Raw genomic sequence first — 24,654 nt, 5'->3', positions numbered from 1 at the left:
CTCAGGGCCCTTGCAGCCGTACAGCTCTATAATTCGATGCCATCGCAATACAATACAAACAACAACAAAAGTGGAAACACCCCAATCTAATATCTAACAATTCAGCGTGAACTGACATTCCACAGCACAAAGTGACAACACGTAGGAATGCAAAGCCCAACAATTCAGCACCATGTAAATGAACGCCCCATGGGGCAAAATGATGCACTGCAAAAGAGCTCAGCTCAAATCAACGCAACACAAGCCAGTTCAAAAACCATACAACACGAAACAATGCATCAGAGTGCAAAGTGACGCTGTGCAAAACAGCTCAGTGTGGGACAACGACACAGCGCAAACCCACACAACAGAATCACATAGAAAGGTAGGGCAGGGAGGGACCCTGAGAGTCAGGACCAAGTCTCCCTAGGCCACCCTGACAGGTGTTTGAAGAACAGGGAAACAAAGGGCACCACGAACTTCTGTTTTTTGGATGAGTCAAGAAAAGGGAGTAGCATTGTCCCCCTCGGGTAGCCCCTGTTCAATTCCAGGTCAGAAAGCAAAACTCTTCTGCAAGAATATCCAAAAAATGTTGTGTTTCACTTCACTTCATAAGTACAGTTGTGTGGCAATTAAGTGATGACCCTAAAGTTTCATTAAAGTGTGGGAAATACGGATGCATTTGAGAAAATGGCTTGGAATGAAGGAAGACAAAAAATTGATGGGTCGAGAGAACAAGCACTGTTTCCCCCTGGTTTGGAGCTTCTCTCACAGCTACTGGAATAGAAAAGCTAAGCAAATGGGGTTCTATTGTTCCAAAGGAGATTGAAGTGAGGCCATATTCTCCGGATAGAATTAATGGTAATATCAAGAGTGGGATGTGAAACCATGTCTCCACGCAGAGACCAGAACACCCAAGGGATTAGAAAAAAAGAGTCTAATAACTAGCACTTTAGACCAGTCCACCATCCTGATATTACAAAGAATATGACTTGTCAACCCTAGTTTTCATTAAGAGTTGATGAACTCTTTAGGGAGATGGAGATGGCACATCTCTTTCCACTCCTAGAGACCTTCTACAGCACAGCTGATTTTTAGACACACTCACCCACCCAGATCTAAAGTTACACATTTCCTGGAGCTTCATGAGTTCTATGGTGTTGTAATCTCCCTGCTCACGTTTTAAGTGAACAAAAGATGGGTGCTGGCATTCTGAGAGAGTAATGGTGAACCTCAAAATCCTGCTCTGGGGGCCAGACAGTTAAGCAACCAGCACCCACAACCTCTACCATGATAGCATCCTGTCTGGGGACAACTCACTTACCAACAGTTGGGGTGTGAAATCCTCATTTCTTTGTTGTTCTGTCACTGTAGTCCCCTCCTTCCTATTGTTGTCTGTATAATCTCTGTCTGGTTCTGTAACCGTTTCTGTCTGCTGTATAACTAAATTGTTGGATGTAAACCAATTAAGGTGGTGGTGTATAACTGGTTAGATAATCATGTTACAGTATGTTAGGACTGGTTAGTTACATTTCAATAAAATGATTGGTTAAGATAGAGCTAAGCAGAACTCCAGTTTTACTATATAGTCTGCAGTCAATCAGGAAGTAAGGGGGGAATGGGAATGGGAATGGGGGTAGCGGTAGGGGTAGGGGAATTGGAATTATGTTTTGCTAAGGGGGGGGAATAGGAACAGGGAATGGGAACAGGGACACAGGCAAGGCTTTGTGCTGTCAGAGCTGGGAAGGGGGACACTGAGGAAGGAAATTGGAATCATTGCTTGCTGGAAGTTTACCCCAATAAACATTGAATTGTTTGCACCTTTGAACTTTGTGTATTGCTGCTCTCTGGTCATGCGAGAAGGACCAGGGAATGGGAGGGTGATGGGATAAACCCTCTAACTAGTACGTCTTTCAGGGTGTGAAAAACCCCAGAACCAGTATAATTAAGCTGACCTAAGCCATGGTTAGATAGTGCTAAGTGAAAGTAAAGATTGTTTTGTCAACATACCTATTAGAGGGATAGAAAACTCCTCTCTTCATTGTAGCAACTGTCTTCTCCACAGTGCTATAGCAGTATTTTAAGTGTAGACAGCCTCAGAGTGAAACCAGATCCTGCTCAGGCACTAAGACAACAGCACTGACAACACACTAATGCATCCTGTACTTAGCAGGATTTGAACCTGCACGGGGAGACCCCAAGGACTTTTTAAGCCCATCACCTTAACCACTCAGCCACAACTACTCAATATACATGTGTTTCACTACACAATGATTCTGCTCTCACAGACCTTTCACTTCAAATGGCTCAGACCAACTCCCCCAGCACACTCACAGCTGTGCATTAGTGTAAGTGTGTCCATGGTGAAAAGCAAGAGTTCTACCCATTTCCGTTCCAGCTGGAGCACGATGAGAGTGTGTTTGTGGCTACCGACATTGCTATAGATTGTTGTTGTCATAAACAGATAGTTAAGGGTTAACAGAACGGTACTTCATGTCTCTTTTGCCTGTAAAAGGTTAACAAGCTCAGTGAGCCTGGCTGTCACCTGACCAGAGGACCAATCAGGGGACAGGATACTTTCAAATCTTGAGGGAGGGAAGGTTTGTGTGTGCTGTTAGTGTTCGATTCTTGTTCTCTGTGGGTTCTGAAAGTGACCAGACGTGCAACCAGGTTTCTCTCCAATCTCTCTGATACAGTCTCTTATATGTCCAGAATAGTGAGTACTAGGAAGATAAGGTGAGTTAGGCTTATGTTTGTTTTCTTTATTTGCAAATGAGTATTTGGCTGGAAGAAGTTCAAATTTGTATTTTGCTGAAAGGATTTTAATTTGTACTTGTATACTTAGGCTGGGAGGGTATTCCCAGTGTCTATAGCTGAGAGACCCTGTAACATATTCCATCTTAAATTTACAAAGATAATTTTTACTGAGATTTACAAAGAATTTTTCTTTCTTTAATTAAAAGCTTTTCTTGTTTAAGAACCTGATTATTTTTTTTTTATTCTGGTGTGAGACCCCAGGGGATGGGGTCTGGATCCACCAGGGAATTGGTGGGGAGAAAGGAGGGAAGGGGAGAGAAAGGTTAATTTCTCTCTGGGTTAGGATTACTTTCTCTCTCAAGGAGAGTCTGGGAGGGGAAGAGAGAAGGAGGGGGGAAGGTGAATTTTCCTCTCTGTTTTAAGATTCAAGGAGTTTGAATCACAGTGATCTTCCAGGGTAACCCAGGGAGGGGAAACCTGGGAGACGCAACGGGGGGAAAGGGTTTACTTTCCTTGTGTTAAGATCCAGAGGATCTGGGTCTTGGGGGTCCCTGGGCAAGGTTTTGGGAGGACCAGAGTGTACCAGGCACTGGAATTCCTGGTTGGTGGCAGCGCTACAAGTTCTAAGCTGGTAATTAAGCTTAGAGGAATTCATGCTGGTACCCCATCTTTTGGACACTAAGGTTCAGAGTGGGGGTTTCTGCCATGACAGTTGTTCATTCCCCACACTGACAATTCAGACAGTCCCTTTCCTATTCGAATCTCCACCATATCATTCCAATAGCAGGGGGCAGGATTTCTCTGGGGCACTGAAATGTTTCAGGGGGTTGATGCATGAATTAAGCCTTGCATTCCATCCCTGATGTTTCATGGACTGACAACAGCAGTGTAAAGAAAAAGCTGAGCCAATATCTCACTGTCAGAGATGAAGGTGGCCAAGTCCCCTCTGTCTCACCACTGCCATTGCAGGAGAGAAGGGTTCACTGGAATTGAATGCCCTGGCTTAGACAAGAGACACAGGGAGGCTTTGCTGTTCATGGACCTGTGCAAAGGAAATTGTGTCTCTGTGTGAAACTGAGGAGGGAAATGAAATGTTCACATGGTGGCCCAATGCCTTAACGAATGTGGGTGAAGGACTCGGCTGGGAAATGATTTTACAGGAGTTCGTATCAATTTATTGCCCTGATTAAAAGCTATGGCTAAAAGGCAGCCACTGTTGTTAGTACTTGAACTGAGTGGTTATCAAGTCCATTGCCTTAACCAGGGGTAGTCGATTATTTTATCAAGATCCAAATTTCTTGGTCAAGATATAGTCAATGTCTAGACTCCAGAGAAAATAATACACCGATGATAATAAGAATTTAGAAATAATTTACAGTCACTATGGGCATAACTATGATGATTGTCTCGTGTTTCACTCTCTATATCTGGCACCACCATCACCTTTCCCTTTAGCCTTGTAGTTTACCAAGGGTAAAACTAAACATCTCTTCAGATACAAGGGAGTGTTTGTGTTCATTCTTGTTAGCTACACAGGCATTTGTTGTAGCTGCTTTCAATCCTCCGGCTCTGCCCTGATAAGTAACAGTTCAGGGTGTCACTGAACTGAAGGAGGGAGATCACTTTTTGACAGATTACGCCTCCTCTTAAAGGTGTTTGGATGGCTGGCAGCCCTGGTTCCCAGGTCTCTCCTGAGTGAAGAAAGATTCTGTGCAAAATACTAAAACTTTTAACAGAGAGGAGGGAAAAGCGATGGCCACATGATGGGGCCAGTATGTACCACAACATGGTTCTTTTATGTGGGATGACTCTGAACATTGACTGATCTTCACTCCCTTGGATTTGAAGAGATGTTTATTTGTGCACTTGGGAACCTATAAGGCTGAAGCAATTTTATGGGTGGTGACACTATGATTGAATGGTTTTTTAATGTTGTAGAAATTGTTAAAAACACTTAGCTTCAACTGGAACTGCCTGTTATTAAAGGCTGGTTTCCCCACGTCAGTTCCAAAAGCTCTGCTAGAAACATCCTGGGTTCTCTCCTGGCTCGGTGGGAACCAGAGGGAATCGTCCCCTGCTGCCCTTGGCTCCAGGCTGATTTTTCTGGGGAGGGGACATGGAATTGATTTGTTCGCTGTTGAGAAGGGAGCTGGACCAGTTCTCAGGGAACGAGAACTCCCAGCATCTTCCCAGACCAACCCAGGCTGCTACCCTGTCCCAGCCTGTTCCCCTGGGGCCCCTGCATGTTTGACTCTAGAGCAGGCCGGGAGCAGCAGCTGAGGCAGACGACAGCCTGGGCCGGGCAGATAAGAAGGAGTTTAGCGAGCAAAAAAGGTAAAATGGCAGTGGAGTATTACCTTGGACTTGACGGCATTTCTCCATTGGTCTGTCTGCTTTGGGGCAGGGACAATAACACGTCCTGCTGCATTCGTTATTTCAAAATGCAGTTTAGGATTTTCATTCTCACACATGGTGCGCAAAGCAGGACTCAACCTTTGGCATAAACTAAACAAGCTGTTCACAGATTCTGGCAGCCACAATGAGCATTTGAGTGAGAGCTCAGACCTGCCCCTGTCTCAGAGGGAGGGGTCATCTGTGTGGGGACTGGATCACTGATCTACCCCCTCCTAACTCCCAAACTTTCAGTAACTCTATTACCAGTGCCTGTGAGTGTTATTTAAACCATAAGAAAAACCCTACTGGGCTAGACCAAAGGCCCATCTAGCTCTGAATCTTGTCTTCTGACAGTAGCCAATACCAGGTGCCCCAACAACCCATCAATAAGGCACTACTGTGAGTTGAACTCAGGATCTCCTGGTTGCTGAGCAGGTGCTTTAACCAGCTAAGCCATGGTGCCTGCTATTATTTAAAGCAGCCTATCTGCCCACACCTGACTGTCTTCCAACCCCCACAGGGGCCGGACAAGCTTTGCTTGTGTTTGGATTCTGTAAAGCAGAGGAGCAGGTGACGTTTTACTCCCAAGGTTTGTGTGAGTGATTCTTTGGACAGGTCTATGCTACAAAATTTGGTGGGTGTAACTACATTACACAGGGGTGTAAAAAATTCACACACACCCCGAGCAATGCAGTTATATCAACTTAATCCTGATGCAGATAGCACTGTGTGAACAGGAGGGCTTCTCCCAGCAACACAGCTTGGGGAGGGGCTTGGTTAGTGAAGACCCAGAGAACTGGTGGCCCATGACTCTTGCATGTGGGGAGGCTGGACGTGAGCGCTGGAAGCTCCCTAGAAGCTAGTCCACCTCTTGCTTGCTCCTCTCCTCCCCTGAGGCCTCCTTGCCTGCTGCTCTTGCCTCTACACCTTCTGCCCCAAGGTCTGCCCACCACCCACACTTCTCTGCCCTCCCCTGAGACCTGCTCCGCCCACAGACCACACCTCTTTGTCCCTTGTCCTGTCCACCACCCACACCTCTCTGCCCCTCCTGTGCACACATCCTGCCTGCCACCCACGCCTCTCTGCCCCTCCCCTGAGACCTGCTCTGCCCACCACCCACACCTCTTTGTCCCCTGTCCTGTCCACCACCCACACCTCTCTGCCCCTCCTGTGCACCCATCCTGCCTGCCACCCACACCTCTCTGCCCCTCCCCTGAGACCTGCTCTGCCCACCACCCACATCTCTCTGCACCTCCCCTGCCCAGCCCAGCCCAGCCCACCGCTTGCACCTCTCTGCCCCTCCCCTGAGACCCGCTGTGCCCACCACTTTCTTCATGCTGCTGTTGTTATTCCATAACACATCAAGGATGGAATAAAAAGCTGAGTTTACTCCAGGGTGAGGAAAGAAAGGAGCCACCAACCCCCTGGCAAAGCTCAGTGCCCCAGAGAAAACCTGCCCCCTGCTATTGCAATCACTGATGTGCTGGGGATATGATGGGAAAGGGACTGTCTGAATTAAGGCAGGCCCCAGGGGATCGGGGAAGTGGGGGGGGCGAGCAATGGGGGCGGGCAGGAAAGTGACTCTCCACAAGCAGCCCCTCCTCAGCTCATCTCTGCCCACCGTGTCTGTGGCTCCCAGCGCTGCTGGCCCCACTGACATCCGCTCCCCCCCCCCCGGCTCTGGCTTCCCTCAGGAGCAGCCAATCCAGCTCCAGGAGAGCACGAGCCCCCTGGGAATGGGACAGGGGTCAAGTGTCCCAGCCAGAGCGGGAAGGGGGCAGCCCAGAAGTTCTCAGACTGGGGATTACAGCCTCTCATGGGGGGGGATGAGGTTATTATGTGGGGGGTCACAAACCACCCAGCTCTGCAGGCAGCAGAAATGAGGGTGGCAATGGAGCAAAGTCTGCTGTGAAAAGTGATATTGACAAATGTCTTCACACCCCCAGTACTGAACAGTAACTATTTTAAAAACCCTTTTCTGCTTATAACAATAATTCAGTCAAAGTGTGTTCTAGGCTGAATTTAAAAGTGGTGAGAAAAGTTAAACTCATTTTAAAGAATTGGGTTATAAAGTAATCATTTAAAATAAGATTAAATGTGAAAAAATGTGTTTTGAATTGATGAGGGGGGTCACACTCGGCACCTTGCTTTGTGCAAGGGGTCACCAGTTCAAAAAGTTTGAGAACCACTGGGTTACACAGGGAAAGAGGAAAGAGAGACACTGAAACAGGCCTGCAGAGGAAATACACAGGGAGAGGAGGTCCCAGTTCACAAATCTTCCCCGCTCCATTTACTGCCCCATCCCTGGGCTGTATCGCCAGTGCCGAGAACATCCCAGATCCCCCTCTCTGCCAAGGGGGCTTGCACAGGTAGTTCCTTCCTGTCAGGCCTCTGCCTCACTGAATAATTGCATAAATTAATGGGTGCTCCTCCCCTCCCCCTGCGTCTTTCTGTGATCCTTCTGCCAGTTGGAGTCGGCAGCAACATGGCCCAGGGTTCAACATCTTGGGGATCCTTTTAACAACACAACACACAACCCGCTCGAGCCCCCACCCAGTAACCTGGGACAATCCCACACCACCCCTGGGTGACTCTAGGGACAATACTTCCCCCCACCAGCACCGAGGCTGAGGCTGTGTCTACACTACCAATGCCAACAATGGGTTCCGCTCAACAACGATTCACAGCATTGCGGACTGACAAACCTCCATTTTCATCCTCTGAGTCAGGAAACTCACAAAAGCCTCTTCTTTTGTACTGGGGCAGGCAAAAATAAGGTGACACTAAATTATTCTGATTGCTAAAAGCAAGTTAAGAGGGTTGTCCCAGCCCAGACCCTGCTCGCACCTGAACTCCCTTCCAGGGTCTGCCTCCTGCCTCTCCTGTACCCCAACCCTCTGCTCCAGCCCAGAGCCTGCACCTCATGCACCTAAATTCCCTCCCAGAGCTTGTACCCCTTCCTGCACCCAAACTCCCTCCCAGAGCCTGCCAGTGCCCCCTTGCCACCCCAACCCCCTTCCCCAGCCCACAGCCTGCACCTCATGCACCCAAATTGCCTCCCAGAGCTTGTACCCCCTCCTGCACCCAAATTGCCTCCCAGAGCCTGCCACTGCCTCCCCTGCCCATCCCAGAACCTGCACCTCATGTACCCAAACTCCCTCCCAGACCTTAGGCAGAGGGGGGTGGAGGGGCAGGACTTGGCCCCGTGCTGGGTATTACCAAAAGTTCTATAAACCTGGCAACCCTGAGCTGGAGCCCTAGTCCCTGCACATCTCTCACCTTCCAGGAGGGGACTCTGTGGGGCAGGGCTCTGCTGGGGCTTTATTTCTTCCTTTAATCACCGTGGAAGGGTGAACAGGGAGAGAATTTGTTCTTCTTTTCTGTGCAGAACACACGCAGGCAGCCGGGTTATTGCCAGGGCTGTAATGAAACCCAAGCTAACAGAGGATGGTTTCGATCCATCAAGCTCTAGGTTCACTCTGCTGTGGGGGGAAGGGGGTTTCCTACAGGATATACTCCCAGTGCAGCTCCCAAGCGGTGCCCTGGCGCGCTGTGCCCAGGGGATTTAGACGCTTTAGAGGCAGGTGATTGACACGTGCTGGGCCCCATCTCCAGCGCTGAACTGACACGTGCTCGCTGCATTCTCAGCCGGGGGCTCCTTGGGCTGATGGTTCAGCAGCACCAGCCCCTGCCCCTGCTTTTCCCCTGGGGAGCCCCAGCCCCTCTCCTGCCCACTTCCCAGCTGAGGGGGGGTCCCCGCTTCTCCGCATGACCCAACCCCCTTGCGAGGGGCCCGGGGGCGGGGGCAGGGCCAGGCCCGGGGAGGAGCCGCCCCTTCCTGCCTCCCCCCAACCCCCCGCCCCTGTGTGCGGCAGCGGGGCCGGAGCGGGAGCACAGTGCGGAGGCTGCTTCAGCCCTGCAGCCCGCGGGGCAGCGCGGTGGGGCCGAGGGCAGGGCCCGGGGGGCGGGGACACGCGTGGGGCGGACACGCTCCTGCCGGGAGGGGCCGGGCCCGGCTGCCTGGTCTGCACCCTGCCCGGGGGGGGGGGTCCCCGAGCTCCCCGCAGCCGGAGCGGGGCTGCCCGGGGCTGCGGGGAGCGTGGCCCGGGCGGGGCGGGGCGGAGCAGCCTCTCCTGCGGGGCCGGGGCCACGGAGCCCGGGAGCGGCTGGGCCGGGAGCTGCAGGAGGGGCCCGGAGCGCAGCTCGGCTGCAGAGCTCGGAGCCCAGGCTGGGCCCGGGAGCGAGGGGAAGGGGCGGGGGGGGGGTTCGGGGGTGTCAGAGCCAGGCTGGAGGGGGAGCGGCTGGGGATGGAGACTGTGGGGCAGCTGGGAGATTGGGGTGTGGTGGGGTGTCAGGGCTGAGGGGGACTGTGTGGCTGCTGGGAGTTTGCAGTGTGTGTGGGGGGGGGTCAGGTTGGGGGCAGACTGTGGGGCTGCTGGGAGCTGGGAGTTTGGGGTGTGGGAGGGTCAGGGCTGGGGGCAGACTGTGGGGCTGCTGGGAGCTGGGAGTTTGGGGTGTGGTGGGGGGTCAGGGCTGGGGGGGGACTGTGGGGCAGCTGGGAGTTTGCTGTGTGTGGGGGGGTCAGGGCTGGGGGCAGACTGTGGGGCTGCTGGGAGTTTGGGGTGTGCTGGGGAGATCATGGCTGGTGGTTGGGGATGTTTGGGGGGCTCCATGTTCAGACCCGGCCTTGCGGAAGCTTTGGGGGCTGGAGCTGGGGAAAGTTGGGGACTGTCTGAAGTTGGCTGCTTGGGATGTGGGTGAGACCCCAGGGAGCTGGGGGTTGGGCTGCAGCCCTGTCACTGCAGCCTGGGGCCCTGCGTTTCCTCTGGAAAAGCTGCTCCCCGTTTCACCATCTCCTTTCAGTCTGCAGTTACCTAGTTATCAAAGCCTCGTGCATGGTGTTTGGTTAGTGTCTGGGAGCTCCTCTGCTGAAGTAGAAAGCAGTGGGGGAAGAGAGGCTGCCTAGCATCCGAAACTCAGCATCGCTGCTCGGCTCTCTGTGAGCTAAGCTCAAGAGTGAGTAGTCTTTTGGCTTTTCCAAGGCCACAATCAAGTGTCTTGATGTTTTTGGTCTTCTAGCCTCAAGATGAAAACCTTGTCTGTGTCTCTGGGACCTTGAAGTAAAAATATTATCTAAGTTATATGTGTTCTTATCAGTTTAATATGATAGGTTCTTTATTTGAAGACTGTATATTCAATTGATTTTTGAAACAAGGGGATGGAAAAGGAGCTTCTTCTACCCACCCCATGCATTGACCTGGTATTGCAGTGTCTCCAGGACCAGTACCTCTCCTTTTGCGGAGAATGGTCTGGTTAGAAAGGCAGAAAGAGTTTCACTCTAAAGGTGCTGATTTGAGAAGATTTTTTTAAAGTAGTTGAAAAATCAGGCCTCTTTAGCACTTTGGTTTCTTCATGACAACATATTGTTAAAATTTCTTGGGAGTGTTTTCTAAGTTTACAGATGTGAGTTTCTTTGTCTTGCTGGAGGATTGTTTTAAAAGCTGGGATTCTTCTGTTTGCTGTGAGTCTTTTCAACAACATGAAAGACGAATGCTTTCCGGACTGAGGGTCTGTTTGGGAGACGATTGGTTGGGGGACTTGGGGGGGACACAGATTGGTAATATTCGAGGTCACATGTATATCAATAACTGCATGAGTTACATAGACTTCTCCCCACCCAGCCTACGTTCCATGTATCTTGACTGAGCCTGCCGCCCACCATCCCAGAGCAGAAGCCTGAAGCCCAAGCTCCACCGCACGTGGGAAGGTGGGGAACTCCCACTGGTTGCCTGCTCCCACAGTGTTTATGACTCAGGAAGGGGCTAGGGACCAGCCCCTGCAGGCAGCCCGTGGGGAAGAGCCACTGCTTTGCTGCCCCCGACTCCCTCTCAATTATAGTCCAGGAGGCTGTAGCCGCAATACAAGCCCCTGGTGGCCACATTTGAGAAATGCTGGAGCCTCACAGTAAACAAATCCCAGCAGGTTTGTCACATCCTGTCCCCCACCCTGGGGATTTCCTGCCCTCGCCCACACAGACCAACCTTCCTGGAAGTTCCCATCCCCTATGTATTTACTGCCCTTTCTCCTCGCAAAGGGAAATCGCCAGCAACTCCCTGATAATCCCTACCTCAACCGGCTCCACTGCAGCAATTTCCCTTCCCTGGCCCCTGGAAGGACGGAATGATCTGGAGCAAAATATTGATGTTGCGCTGCAGCGTGTTAGGGCAAAAAGGGCAATTGGGGACATGTCAGAACAGGAAATAAGTTCACAGCACAACTCCCCCCACGATCTTTCCCTGCACACAGATGTTCTAGATGGTCCTGCATGTGACAGAAAAATTCAAATCTAGGGCTGTCAATTGATCGCAGTTAATTTACGCAATTAACTTAAAACAAATCATGATTAATCTCAGTTTTAATCGCACTGTTAAACAATAGTCCAATTGAAATTTATTTTTGATGTTTTTCTACATTTTCAAATATATTTATTTCAATTACAACATAGAATACGAAGTGTACAGTGCTCACTATAAATAGTTTTATTACAAATATTTACACTATAAAATATAAAGTACTGTAGTGCAATCTCTTTATAATTAAAGTGCAAGTTGCATATGTAGATTTTTTTTTGTTGCATAAGTGCACTCAAAAAGAAAACAATGTAAAACTTTAGAGTCCAGTCAGTCCTACTTCTTGTTCAGCCAATCGCTAAGACAAACAAGTTTGTTTACATTTACTGGAGATAATGCTGCCCATGTCTTATATACGTCACCTAAAAGTGAGAACAGGCTTTCTCACGGCACTTTTGTAGACAGCGTTGCAAGGTATTAATGTGCCAGATATGCTAATATCCATATGCCTTCATACTTCACCATTCCAGAGGACATGCTTCCATGCTGATAACGCTCGTGAAAAAAATAATACGTTAATTTGTGACTGAAGACCTTGATGAAGAACTGTATGTCTCCTGCTCTATGGTTTTATCCACATTCTGTCATATATTTCATTTTATGGCAGTCTTGGGTGATGACTCAGCACATGTTGTTCACTTTAAGAACACTTTCACTGCAAATTTGACAAAATGCAGAGAAGGTATAACAGATTTCTAGAGACAGCTACAGCGCTCAACCCAAGGTTTAAGAATCTGAAGAGCCTTCCAAAATCAAAGAGGGACGAGCTGTAAAACATGTTGCCAGAAATCCTCAAAGAGCAACACTCTGATGCAGACACTTCAGAACCTGAACCACTAGACAGGAAAATCAATCTTCAGTTGGTGGCATCTGACTCAGATAAGGAATATGAATGTACTTTGAATCGTTGTCGAGCAGTACCTGTCATCAGCATGGAAGCATGTCCCTGGCCTCTGATTGCTAGAAGCTGGGAGGGGAGAACAGGGGCTGGATCTCTCCATGGCCGCCTGGTCTGGTCACTCCCTCTGAAGCCCATAGCCAGGGCCAGCCTTAGGGGTGGGTGCCACCAGGGAATTACCTAGGAGTACCATGGTCAAGGGCGGTGCTGTACGGTAGCAGTGAGGTGTGTGTTGCTGGTGTAAAGTCAGAAACTGCTCCCGGCTGGCAGGGGAGTGCTGCTTGGGGTGGTGTCCAGATTTCTCCCTGCTCCCTGCCAGAATAGGGACATGGAGGGAGGGAGGGGAAGAGAAGGGGGAGAGAGCGGTGATGAGCGGATATTGCTCCCCCCAGTGTTCTTCCGTGCCCCTCAGTGGGTTTTGAGTGGGGAGCAAAGAGCGACATCAGGGCTTCCTGCATCCAGGTCACCTTCCCCATCTGGGCTTCTGCTCTCTGTCCTCCTGTTATGCAGCCCAGGTGGGGAAGGTGACCTGGAAGCAGGGAGCCCCGATGTCGCTCCTTGGTCTCCTCTCACAGCCCCCTCGTGGTGGGCAGAGGAGCAGTGTTCAGGGGCGGCGGGGAGAGCAAACAGCAATGCCAGCTACTCCGTGCATCCAGGTCAGTTTCCCCAAGTGGGCACAAGAGGGGGTGCAGGGGTTAGGGAAAAAGGGGGCACAGTGCAGAGATTATGGGTGTAAGAGGATGCAGGGGTTAGGGGTGAAGGGGTTAGGGGCACCGGAGGGGGGGCACAAGGCTGACGGTGCAGAGGTTGGGGCACCAGAGGGGGGACACAGGGTTAGGGGTTCAGGGGTTGGGTGCCGGGGGGGCAGGAGTTGGGGGGCCGGAGGGGGCACAGGGGTTAGGGGTTCAGAGGTTAGGGGGGCAGGGTAAGCGGTGCAGGAGGGGGGTGCAGGGTTGGGGTGTAGGGGTGCCAGAGGTCACAGGTTTAGGGTGCAGGAGGGGACACAGGGTTAGGGGTGAGGGACGTAGGGGTGCTGGAGGGGGTGCAGGGTTAGGGATGCCAGAGGTTGGGTATGTAGGGGTTAGGGGTGCTAGAGGGAGTGCAGGGAGGAGCACAGGGTTAGAGGTGCCAGAGGGGGGCACAGGGTTAGGGGCGTGGGGGAGGACGCAGGGTGAACAGTGCAGGGTTAGAAGCACAGGAAGGGTCACGGGGCTCTCCTGTGACCCAACCCCACAGGAGACTGACCCTATGTTTAAAGAACAAACCTCTATACTAAGGGCTGCAATATCCACTGGGGTGAACACAACGGCATCAGCTCCTTGCTGCCCAGCCTGTGAGAATTGTGACTGTGCTTCTATAAAGGGAACAGTGAGCGGAAGTTAAGTTGCCTCCTGTTCTATAACTGATGGGGGGGGGCAGCAGGGATTAGGGGCAAGGGGAACGGGGGTGCCTGATGGGTGTTGGGCTGCAGGGTTCCCTGCTGCAGCTCCGCAGACTGGAGCCTGCTCCTCCTGTGCAGGGCCAGCTCCAGCTTTTCTGTCGCCCCAAGCAGGAGGAGGAAAAAAAAAAAAGCCGTGGCTCTTCGCCGGCAGCTCAACCAACTGCTTCTTCTGCGGCAGTTTGGCGGTGAGTCCTCCCTCCCTTCCTCTTTGGTAGACATTTGGCGGCAGCTCAAAGACTAAGACAGGGAATGGGGGACCCACCGCCGAATTTCCGCTAAAGACCCAGACGTGCTGCCCCGATGCCGGACGGGCCGTCCCTTTGAATTGGCTGCTCCAGGCACCTGCTTGCTGCGCTGGTGCCTGGAGCCAGCCCTGCTCTCGTGACAAGCAGGGGCTGGTACAGAGTGTGGCAGGGCAGGGAGATGACATCTCCTCTAATAGCGGGGCCCTTTCACAGCAAGGGCAACACCTCCCCGCAGTAGCACAGACCCACCTACTCCTCCTGCTTTCTCCTGACACCAGCACCACACTTCCCGGCACCGCCTCACGGCAGCATCTGCTTCCAGACTCGCACCAGAAATGGGAAGTCTGGGTCAGGCCTGGCAGCAGCTGTCAGGAAATGGAAGCAGGAGACACGACCACTCCCATTGTGCTGTGGGGCCCATCCTGGCTGGTGGGAGATGGAGGCAGTGGACACTACCACTCCCATGTTGCCGTAGGGTTTTCAGGTGGGGTGCCCCCCCACAGGTTGGGCTCCAGGGGAGGTTTGGCATCTTAAGGGATTGGTGGGGGGTTGCTTGGAGGAGGTTTGAAGACCAACAGTGAAGGGGAAGTTGGACACTGGCCAGAATACCAGTGAGACAAGGCAGGTGAGGGGATACCTGTTACTGGACCAGCTTTGGAGTCACACAAGGTCTTCTTCAGGCAGGGGAAAGGTGCTCAGAGCATCACAGTTCAATAGCAGGTGGAACGCTCTGCCCCGAACACCAGACTTTCCCCTACTTCCTGGAACGGGGAGGCTGTCCCCTCTGTCCTGTAAACAGCCCCACCATGTAACCCAGAGGTGGCTGCATCTTAGCACCAAGACACCCGTGGTCACCGCTCCAGAGGAGATGGTACATACAGGCCACTGCCCTACGTGGCCACCAGACATCACAGACTGTGCACTGTCTTAGCTGGCCCCACATGTTACTGCCCCAAGAGCTGAGGTACACACAGGCTACTCCTCAAACTGGGCACCTGGGGTCACTGCAGCAATGGTTGGGGGGGGGATACAGGCAGGGCACTGCCGCACATGGCCACCAGGTGGCACTGCTGCAATGGTGCTGGTGCGGGGGAGATGATAAACAGGCCACTGCCTGAAGTGGCCACTACCACAATGGCGTGGGGAGAGGGGTAGGGAGATACCAATACGGCACTGCCACACCAGGGCACCCCGGGGACGTCACTGCTCCAATTAGTAGAGATACACATCGGGTAGTGCCCCAACTGGGGGTCCTACCCCAGAGAGAGAGGGGGCTGGGGAGAGAAGAGGAAATCAAAGGCCACTGCCTCACTTAGCCATCGGGGTCACTACCTAAATAGGGGACACACACACACAGGGCACTTCCCCACCTGACCAGCAGGGGTTACTGCACCAATTGGGGGATAGACAGAGGGTATTACCCCACAGGGATGCCAGGGATCAGTGCCTGCCATACCTGGCACAGGGGTAGAGGGGATAGGGTGACCAGATGTCCTGAATTTATAGGGACAGCCCGATATTCGGGACTTTTTCTTATGTAGGTGCCTATTATCCTCCACCCCCTACCGATTCCTCACACTTTCTATCTGGTCACCCTGGGGCAGGGGAGGAGGGAGGGGGCTACACACAGGGCACTGCCATACTTGGCCACCAGTGCACATCCCTAGTGGGGGAGTGATACACACCAGAAGCAGGGCTCCCTGCCACAAATGTGTTGGAAGACACCCAGGGCACTGCCTGACACAGCCACCCAGGCACCCTGCCACCTTGGGGGAGGTGAAGAATACAGCTTGGGCACTGACTCCTCTGGCTACCAGTGGTCACAGGCCCAATGCAGGGGTTGGGGGGAGTAAATACACACAGGGGACTGCCCCAGCTGGGCAACACGAGTCAGGTTGAACTCTGTCCTGTGTACCCGACGCGCCGAGTCTCTGTCCCGTGCTCTCTCCGCCAATCAGGGAGCGGGGAGGGGCGCGGCGAACTGGCAAGCTACGGCCCCTCCTCCAATAGAGGCCGCGTGTGAGAGGGAGAACTACGCTTCCCAGTGAGCACCGGGGGGCGTTGCCTGAGCAACCGTTCGTCACTTCCGCTCTGAGACGGGCCAGGAACTACAACTCCCAGCCTGCCCCGGGGCAGTTCCGTCCTCTCGAGCCCAGGTGAGGGCGGGTCCTTGGGTCAGCCTGACACCTCCCCGCCCCGCCCCCCAGAGAGCCCCGCCCCCCGTGCAGTGTGTTAACCTGCTCTGCGTGGAACGTGTGAGCTGGTTTCTGGGGGTGTCCGATGAGCCTTGGAACCGGCTCCTTGTCACTCCCCGAACTCCCGCTGTGCCCGGCCACCCAGCCCCGTCCTCCTCCCTCGGGTGAGCCCGGCTTTAACCCCCCTGCAGTGCCAGTGTCACCCGCAGACAAACCTGCCACTGAACCGAATTAATCCTCCTCATTCCCCGAGCTCCGCCCTCCCCCCAAAGCCCTGCCCCTGCCCCCTCCTCCTGGGGTCCCGCCCCTACACTGCCCCTTCCCCCTCCTCCTGGGGTCCCGCCCCCACACTGCCCCTGCCCCCTCCTCCTGGGGTCCTGCCCCCACACTGCCCCTGCCCCCTCCTCCTGGGGTCCTGCCCCCACACTGCCCCTGCCCCCTCCTCCTGGGATCCTGCCCCCACACTGCCCCTACCCCCTCCCCCTGGGGTCCTGCCCCCACATTGCCCCTGCCCCCTCCTCCTGGGATCCTGCCCCCACACTGCCCCCTACCCCCGACGTCCTGGCCTCACATCACCTGTTCCCCTAATCCCTGCCCCATTCCCCAAAGCCCTGCCCCCTCCTCCTGGGGTCCCGCCCCCACACTGCCCCTGCCCCCTCCTCCTGGGGTCCCGCCCCCACACTGCCCCTGTCCCCTCCTCCTGGGGTCCTGCCCCCACACTGCCCCTACCCCCTCCTCCTGGGGTCCTGCCCCCACACTGCCCCGCCCCCCTCCTCCTGGGGTCCTGCCCCCACACTGCCCCTGCCCCCTCTTCCTGGGGTCCTGCCCCCACACTGCCCCTACCCCCTCCTCCTGGGGTCCTGCCCCCACACTGCCCCTACCCCCGACATCCTGGCCTCACGTCACCTGTTCCCCTAATCTCTGCCGCATTCCCCAAAGCCCTGCCCCTGCCCCTTCCTCCAAGGCACCGCCTTCGCATTGCCCCTTTTCCCCAATACCCCACCCTAACTCTGCCCCTTCCCCCAAATCCACACTCCTGCATTGCCCCTCCCCAATACACTCCTCCCCTGCACCCTTTCCCCAAGGACCCACCCCGGGCCTCACATTGCCCCTTCTCCCAAGTTCCCGCCCTTGAGCTTCCCTTTCCCCCCGAGAGCCTGACCCTGCACTGCCTCTTCCCCCTGAGACCCTCCCCTACACCGCCCATTCACCCGGGACCACGCCCTCACATTGCCCTGAGACCCTGCCCCTGCACCACCCATTCACCTGGAACCCCGCTCCTACACTGCCCCAAGCAGGGGCCGGCTCTAGCAATTTCGCCGCCCCAATCACAGCGGCACGCTGTGGGGGGCCTTCTGCCGCTCGCCAGTCCCACGGCTCTGGTGGACCTCCCACAGGCGTCCCTGCTGGGGGGTTCGGTGGTCCCACGGCTCCGGTGGACCTCCCGCAGGCATGCCTGCAGATGCTCCACTGGAGCCGCGGGACCAGCGGACCCTCCGCGGGCACGCCTGCGGGAGGTCCACAGAGCCGCCTGCCGCCCTCCTGGCAACCGGCAGAGCGCCCCCTGTGGCGTGCCGCCCCAAGCACACACTTGGCATGCTGTGGCCTGGAGCCGGCCCTGGCCCCAAGACCCTGCCCCTGCACCACCCTTTCCCCCTGAGACCCCACCCCTACACCACCCATTCACCCGGGACTCCACCCTCACATTGCCCTGAGACCCCACCCCTGCACCGCCCATTCACCTGGAACCCCGCCCTTACATTGCTCCGAGACCCTGCCCCTACACCGCCCCTTAACCCTGAGACCCCGCCTCTACACCACCCATTCACCAGGGACCCCGCCCTCACATTGCCCTGAGACCCTGCCCCCGCACCACCCATTCACCTGGAGCCCCGCCCTCACATTGCCCCAAGGCCCTGCCCCTGCACCGCCCATTCACCTTGGACCCCGCCCTCACATTGCCCGGAGACCCTGCCCCTGCACCGCCCCTTCCCCCTGAGACTCCACCCCTACATCACTCATTCACCCAATACCCTGTGCTCGCATTGCCCTGAAACCCTACCCCTGCACCACCCCTTCCCCCTGAGACCCCGCCGCTACACCACCCATTCACCCGAGACCCTGTGCTCACATTCCTCCAAGGCCCCGCCCCTGCGCTGCCTGATCCCTCTAATCTCTGCTCCCGCACTGCCCCTTCCCCCGAGGCCCCGCCTCTTCCCCTAACCCCCATCTCCGCATCGTCCCTTCCCCCGAGGCCCTGCCCCTTCCCCTAACCCCCATCTTCGCATCGTCCCTTCCCCCGAGGCCCTGCCCCTTCCCCAAACCCCCATCTCTGCATCGTCCCTTCCCCCGAGGCCCTGCCCCTTCCCCTAACCCCCATCTCTGCATCGTCCCTTCCCCTGAGGCCCTGCCCCTTCACCACCCATTCCCCTGAATCGCCATCCCTACATCACCCCTTTGCTCGAGACTCCACCCACACCCTTCCCCTTTGCCCCGAGACCCTGCCCTCCCACTGCCTCTTCCCCGAAGTCCCCAATGCCACACTGCCCATTCTCCCGATTCCCTGCCCCTGCACCACACCTTCCCCCCGAGACCCTGCCCCTGCACCACCCATTCACCTGAGACCCCGCCCTCACATTGCCCCGAGACCTCGCCCTCCCACTGCTCCTTCTCCCGAGACCCCGCCCCTGCACTGCCCCTTCCCCCAAGGCTCTCCCTTGCACTGCCTCTTGCCCCAAGGCCCCGCCCCGCACCATCCAGTAACTCAGGAGCAGGCCAGACCTGGGAGGGGGGAGGCAGAAACATGCTTTGCTCTGCCACAGACTTCCTGGGTGTCCTTGGGCCCATCACTCAGCCTCTCTGGGCCTCAGTTCTCCCGTCTGGGAAATGGGGCTGGTGGTGCTTCCTATCCTTGCACAAGCCTGGGAGGAGAATTACCCTGTGAATTAGGAAGATGCTCGGATCCTGGAGTAACGGGGGAGGGGCTCAAGGGGAGCATACCTCCTGACCCTGGCTGGGCGCCCCCGGTCCCTCGTAGCAGGGGGCTGTGCAGGAGGGTCTCCTTGCAACCATAAGTGGGTGTCTGGTGGGTGCTGTCATCTCTGCCAGAGACCCCCTAGAATCTCACTAGCTTCCTCTGCATGCGGGGAGGGGCTCCCAGGGCCACCCAGAGGGGGGAGCAAGAGGGGCAATTTGCCCCAGTCCCCGGACTCCGCAGGGGCCCCCACGAGAGTTTTTCGGGGCCCCTGGAGCAGGGTCCTTCACTCGCTCGGGGGCCCCAGAAAACTCTTGCAGGGCTGGGCCCCAGAGCTTCTTCCGCTCCTGGTCTTCGCTGGCGAGGGAGTCCTTCCGCTCCGGGGCGGAAGGACTCCCTCGCCATCACATTACCGCCGAAGCGGGACCTGCTGCCAAAGTGCAACCTGGTCTTCGGCGGTAATTCGGCTGCGGGGGGCCCTTCTGTTCAGGGACCCGCCGCCGAAGTGCCCCGAAGACCCGCGGCGGGGGCCCCCCGCCACCGAATTACCGCCAAAGAGCGGACTGCACTTTGGCAGCGGGTCCCGCTTCGGCGGTAATTCGCCGGCGGGGAGCCCCTGCCGCGGGTCTTCGGGGCATTTCAGCGGCGGGTCCCAGAACGGAAGGGCCGCCCGCCACCGAACAAGGCCGGCTCTAGATATTTTGCCGCACGGGGGGCCCCCTGCCACTTGCCGGTCCCACGGCTCCGGTGGACCTCCCACAGGCATGGCTGCGGAGGGTCGACTGGTCCCACGGCTCCGTTGGACCTCCCGCAGGCGTGCCTGCGGATGCTCCACCGAAGCCGTGGGACCAGCGGACCCTCCACAGGCACGCCTGCGGGAGGTCCATCGGAGCCGCCTGCCACCAATGGCCCCAGGCCCCCGGAATCCTCTGGGTGGCCCTGGGGGCTCCTACTTTCTGACTTGGGGGGGAGATTCTGTGATGTCAGAGCTTGTGGGGGGAGGGGTTTGAATCACGAATCTGAAGTGGCAGGGCAACCCCCTCCCCCAGTCAGATTCCACTAGGGGGCTGGGCTGAGACCTCTAGGGAGGGAGACCCAGGAAAAAACAGCTGCCACTATGGAACCCAGGAATCCTGGCTCCCAGTCCCCCTGCTCTCACCTCTAGACCCACCTCTGCTCCCAGAGCCAGGGATAGAGCCCAACCCGCACCTGCTCTGACCATTAGACCCCACTCCCCTTTTAGGCTCACTGCCTCTTCTATCCATGCAGCCCACCTGTCCATCCCTTTGCTGCAGGTTCCTGGGGTGTCTCCCCTGCTCTGCACTCCCTCAGTGCAACCCAAGGCCTTTCCTCCCCCCTACCACATTTCCTCTCCCCCCTTGTGTTGAATCATCTGCTTGCCCCCCCGCCTCTTGCGGTGCGCTGTGCGGCATGGCTGGGGATTGTGCAATGGCCCAGCACCAGGCAAGGCAGAACATAAACCACAGACCCTGCCCTGCCCTGCCCCACCCCACCCCACCGGATCTGCCTTCCAGGTGCATCGGAGCCCAGCGCCCTGCACCTGTGCCCTCCTTCCCCACAAGGGGTGAGTTGCAGTCCCCACCGTGCTCTGCAGAGGGGAGAAGGGTCAAGCCAACCAACCCATTTAGGATGGGGGAATCAACACCCTTTTTTCTGCACAGCCACTGACCATCAGCAGGATTCCTCCTTCTCCTCCCTCCTGTGCCTCAGTGTGACTAAATCTCTGCACCTAGACAGCCGGTCCATCCGCTGCACCTCAATCCCCCATGCCTGAGCCTCCCTGCCAAAGTCCTGCACCTGGTTCCATAGAATTAAGTCTCACATCTCACTGGGAACTTGACTTCTTGTGCCCAGAGAGTTTCGGCCCCCGTCAGTAGATGACCTGAGTCTGAGAAACACAGTGTCCGTCTTCTCTAAAGAAGTACTTGGAGAGGGTTTTCTTGTGTGACCATGTGGCCTAATGGATAAGGCATCTGACTGTGCATTAGGTGATTGAGAATTTGAGTCCTTTCATGGTTGTGCTTGTGCAGTTTTACCATTGTGCTGAAAGTCCTGCTTCCTTTAGAGCTGGAACCTCTTCTTGGCTGCTCAGACCAATGCTCTGGCTTCAGCTAGAGCCCTAGGAAGGAGTTGGGGGTTGGACATCACAAAGGCTGGGGCATGAGCCCCAGGTGATTCCAGTCTAGCCTTTGCTGTTCCTGACTTGCCAAAGAAACTGGGCAGCTGCCCGGGCTGGCGTGTAGAGCAGTTTCCCTCCTCCAAATGTGCTCCTGTCCCTGTACTTGAGGGGGTTGGTAAATAGCACCTTGGGAGCCTGGGTGTTTCTCTGCTTCTTGCCAGCCAGGGGAAAGCCTCTTGGGGTAAAATCTCCTGCCCCGTTGCAGAAGTGAGGACTGTGAGTGGGAACAGACAGAGGCCACACCAGGGGGCTGGCCCTGCTTTCCTACCTTCTTCTGATGTTGGCCACAGAGCATCAGCAGCTGCCCCGCATGCTGGTCTGCGGGTGGCCTTCAGTGGGTGTTTGGCATGGAAGGGAGCAGGCTGGCTATGGGTCTTTGTCGCTGTCTGCTGGCCGCACATAGGCATGGTCCTCCCCTCTCCTGAACAGCCAGAGTTAGTCTGTGCTTGAAAGCAGGGACACAGGAAACTCGAGACAAGAGGGTGAGAAAGACTGAGAAAGGACCTATGAAGACAGCACACACTACAGGGACACTGCCTGGTGAAGGGATGTGGAGACACCAAGTTGCCCCATTTTTCCTGGTGCCCTACGCAGCTGCGTACTGCTCCAGTGGCCAGCCCGATCCCTCGGCTGTCTGAGCCAGCCAGGAAAGCTGCCCCTGCTCTGTCTCTTCCCCAAAGCCCCCTCCCCTGCTCTGTCCCCATGCCGCCTCTTCCCACCCCTGCTCCACTCCATTCCCCCCCCCCACTCTGCCCCTTCCCCTGAGCTGCATCCCGGGGTACTGCAGGAGGGATCAGTCTCATCCTGCACTCACCGGGCGGTGGGAAGTGGAACAACCTGGCCCCAGCCTGCTCTGCTCCACCAGCTCCCAGCTGCGGCGCTGGTGAGTGCTGGGGGGCGTTTCCCCCCACCGCCCAACTTCCAAGGCTGGGAGCAGAGTGCAGCAGGCTGGGGCCAGATCACTCCACTTCCTGCTGCCCAGTGGAGTGACTTGGGCCCTGCGTCTCCGCTCTGCCAGTTTGGCACCAAAATGTCTAGGGACAACCCTGAATAGATCATTTTTCCACAGGGACCGATGACTGTTAGAATAGAGATATTCAGGCTGCTTGCACAGGCCTAGACTTTAAGAATTTAGCTGTATTTTTATCACTTAGCTAGTGACGGGTATAAAACAAAGAACCAAAATCCCAGTCTGCCTGTGTCTGGGCCTTCTCTCCCTAGGAGAGTCTGAGCCCTTGTTCGTAGGTGTCATAAACAGATAGTTAAGGGTTAATGTCTCTTTTACCTGCAAAGGGTTAAGAAGCTCCATAAACTTGGCTGATACCTGACCAGAGGACCAATAGGGGGACAAGATACTATCAAATCTTGGTGGAAGGAAGTCTTTGTTTGTGCTCTTTGTTTTGGGGGTTGTTCGCTCTTGGGACTAAGAGGGATCAGACATCCATCCAGGCTCTCCAAATCTTTCTGAATCAGTCTCTCATGTTTCAAACTTGTAAGTAATTAGCCAGGCAAGGCGTTAGTCTTATTTTTGTTTTCTCAACTTGTAAATGATCCTTGTTTGCTGAGAGGATTTTACCTCTGCTTGCTGTAACTTTAAACCTAAGGCTAGAGGGGTTTCCTCTGGGCTATATAAATCTGAGTACCCTGTAAAGTATTTTCCATCCTGATTTTACAGAGATGATTTTTATCTTTCTTTCTTTAATTAAAAGTTTTTTCTTTTAAGAACCTGATTGATTTTTTCCTTGTTTTAAGATCCAAGGGGATTGGGTCTGGACTCACCAGGGATTGGTGGGGGGAAAGGAGGGGGGATGGTTAATTTCTCCTTGTTTTAAGATCCAAGGGGTTTGGATCTGTGTTCACCAGGGAATTGGTGAAGCCTCTCAAGGCTGCCCAGGGAGGGGAATGTTTTGAGGGGACAGAAAGTATTCCAGACACTAACTTCTGGATGGTGGCAGTGTTACCAGATCTAAGCTAGTAATTAAGCTTAGAAGGGTCCATGCAGGTCCCCCAAATCTGTACCCTAAAGTTCAGAGTGGGGAAAAAACCTTGACAGTAGGCTAAGGCCTTTGGCTAAGCAGCAGGGGCAGCTATATGCTGGGAAGTGAACGGTCACATCCTCACCTCCCAAACCTGTCACACTGAACTAAGGTGGGGTTCGGCTGTTAGGAAGACGATCCTGTCCCAATAGTGCCCATCACCACCAGATAAAGAACTAGATCTTAAGGGAGCGTCCGGTCTGGCAAGAAATCCCTTCTCAATGGTTGTGGTTGTGAAACCGTCATTTCTAGGGTTTATCTTTATGGCCCCCGCTTTTCTGTTGTCAATCTGTCTGGTCCTCTAATTGTTTCTGTCTGCTGAAGCATTAATTTTACTGGGTGTAAGTTAATTAGGGGAGTGGGATGTAATTGGTTAGAGAATTTTGTTACAATAGGTTGGAATTGGTTAATTACATTTCAGTAAAATGATTGGTTAAGGTCTCGCTGAGAATATTACTGTATAAACTGGGGTCAAACAGGCAGTGGGCGGGGAAATTGGCATCATGCTTGCTAACAGGGGGATGGGAATAGGGAACGGGGAACAGGGACACAGGCAAGTCTCTGCAGTGTCGGAGCTGGGAAGGGGGACGTGAGGTAAACACTCTGCAGTGTCAGAGCTTATAGACTCAGAGACTTTAAGGTCAGAAGGGGCCATTATGATCGTCTAGTCCGACCTCCTGCACAACACAGGCCACAGACTCTCACCCACCCACTCCGGTAACAAACCCCTGACCTATGTCTGAGCTATTGAAGTCCTCAACTCGTTGTTTAAAGACTTCAGGGTGCAGAGAATCATCCAGCAAGTGACCCGTGCCTCACGCTGCAGAGAAAGGTGAAACCCCCCCAGGGTCTCTGCCAATCTGCCCTGCAGGAAAATTCCTTCCTGACCCCAAATATGGTGATCAGCTAAACCCTGAGCATGTGGGTACGACTCACCAGCAAGCATCCAGGAAAGAATTGTCTGTAGGGATGTGGGGTAAACGCTCTGTGGTGTCAGAGCTGGGAAGGGAACACAGGGGAACAGACTCTGTCCGTGTAGAGACATAAGCCTGACTGGTGTGAAGGGCTTTGGAATCTGCTTGCTTGGAAACTCACCCCAGTAAACATCCCTCTGTCTGTGCTTCG

General features: G+C 54.8%; 1 long non-coding RNA gene and 1 other non-coding gene across 2 annotated transcripts in view; both read left to right on the top strand.

The window, feature by feature from the left end:
• The window catches only part of LOC127041003 (uncharacterized), a 192,378-nt gene that overhangs the window by 69,791 nt on the left and 97,933 nt on the right, over positions 1-24,654 (top strand). The gene's annotated exons all lie outside the window — the stretch shown is intronic.
• On the top strand, positions 10,241-10,424 carry LOC127041017 (U2 spliceosomal RNA). Its single transcript, XR_007771600.1, has one exon. It is a non-coding gene; the product is annotated as a U2 spliceosomal RNA (small nuclear RNA).

This window comes from Gopherus flavomarginatus (genome assembly GCF_025201925.1).
Source record: "Gopherus flavomarginatus isolate rGopFla2 chromosome 13 unlocalized genomic scaffold, rGopFla2.mat.asm SUPER_13_unloc_1, whole genome shotgun sequence".
Classification (NCBI taxonomy): domain Eukaryota; kingdom Metazoa; phylum Chordata; order Testudines; family Testudinidae; genus Gopherus; species Gopherus flavomarginatus.
Note: the sequence above shows the minus strand (reverse complement) of the source record. Positions and strands in the feature narration are given on the sequence as shown.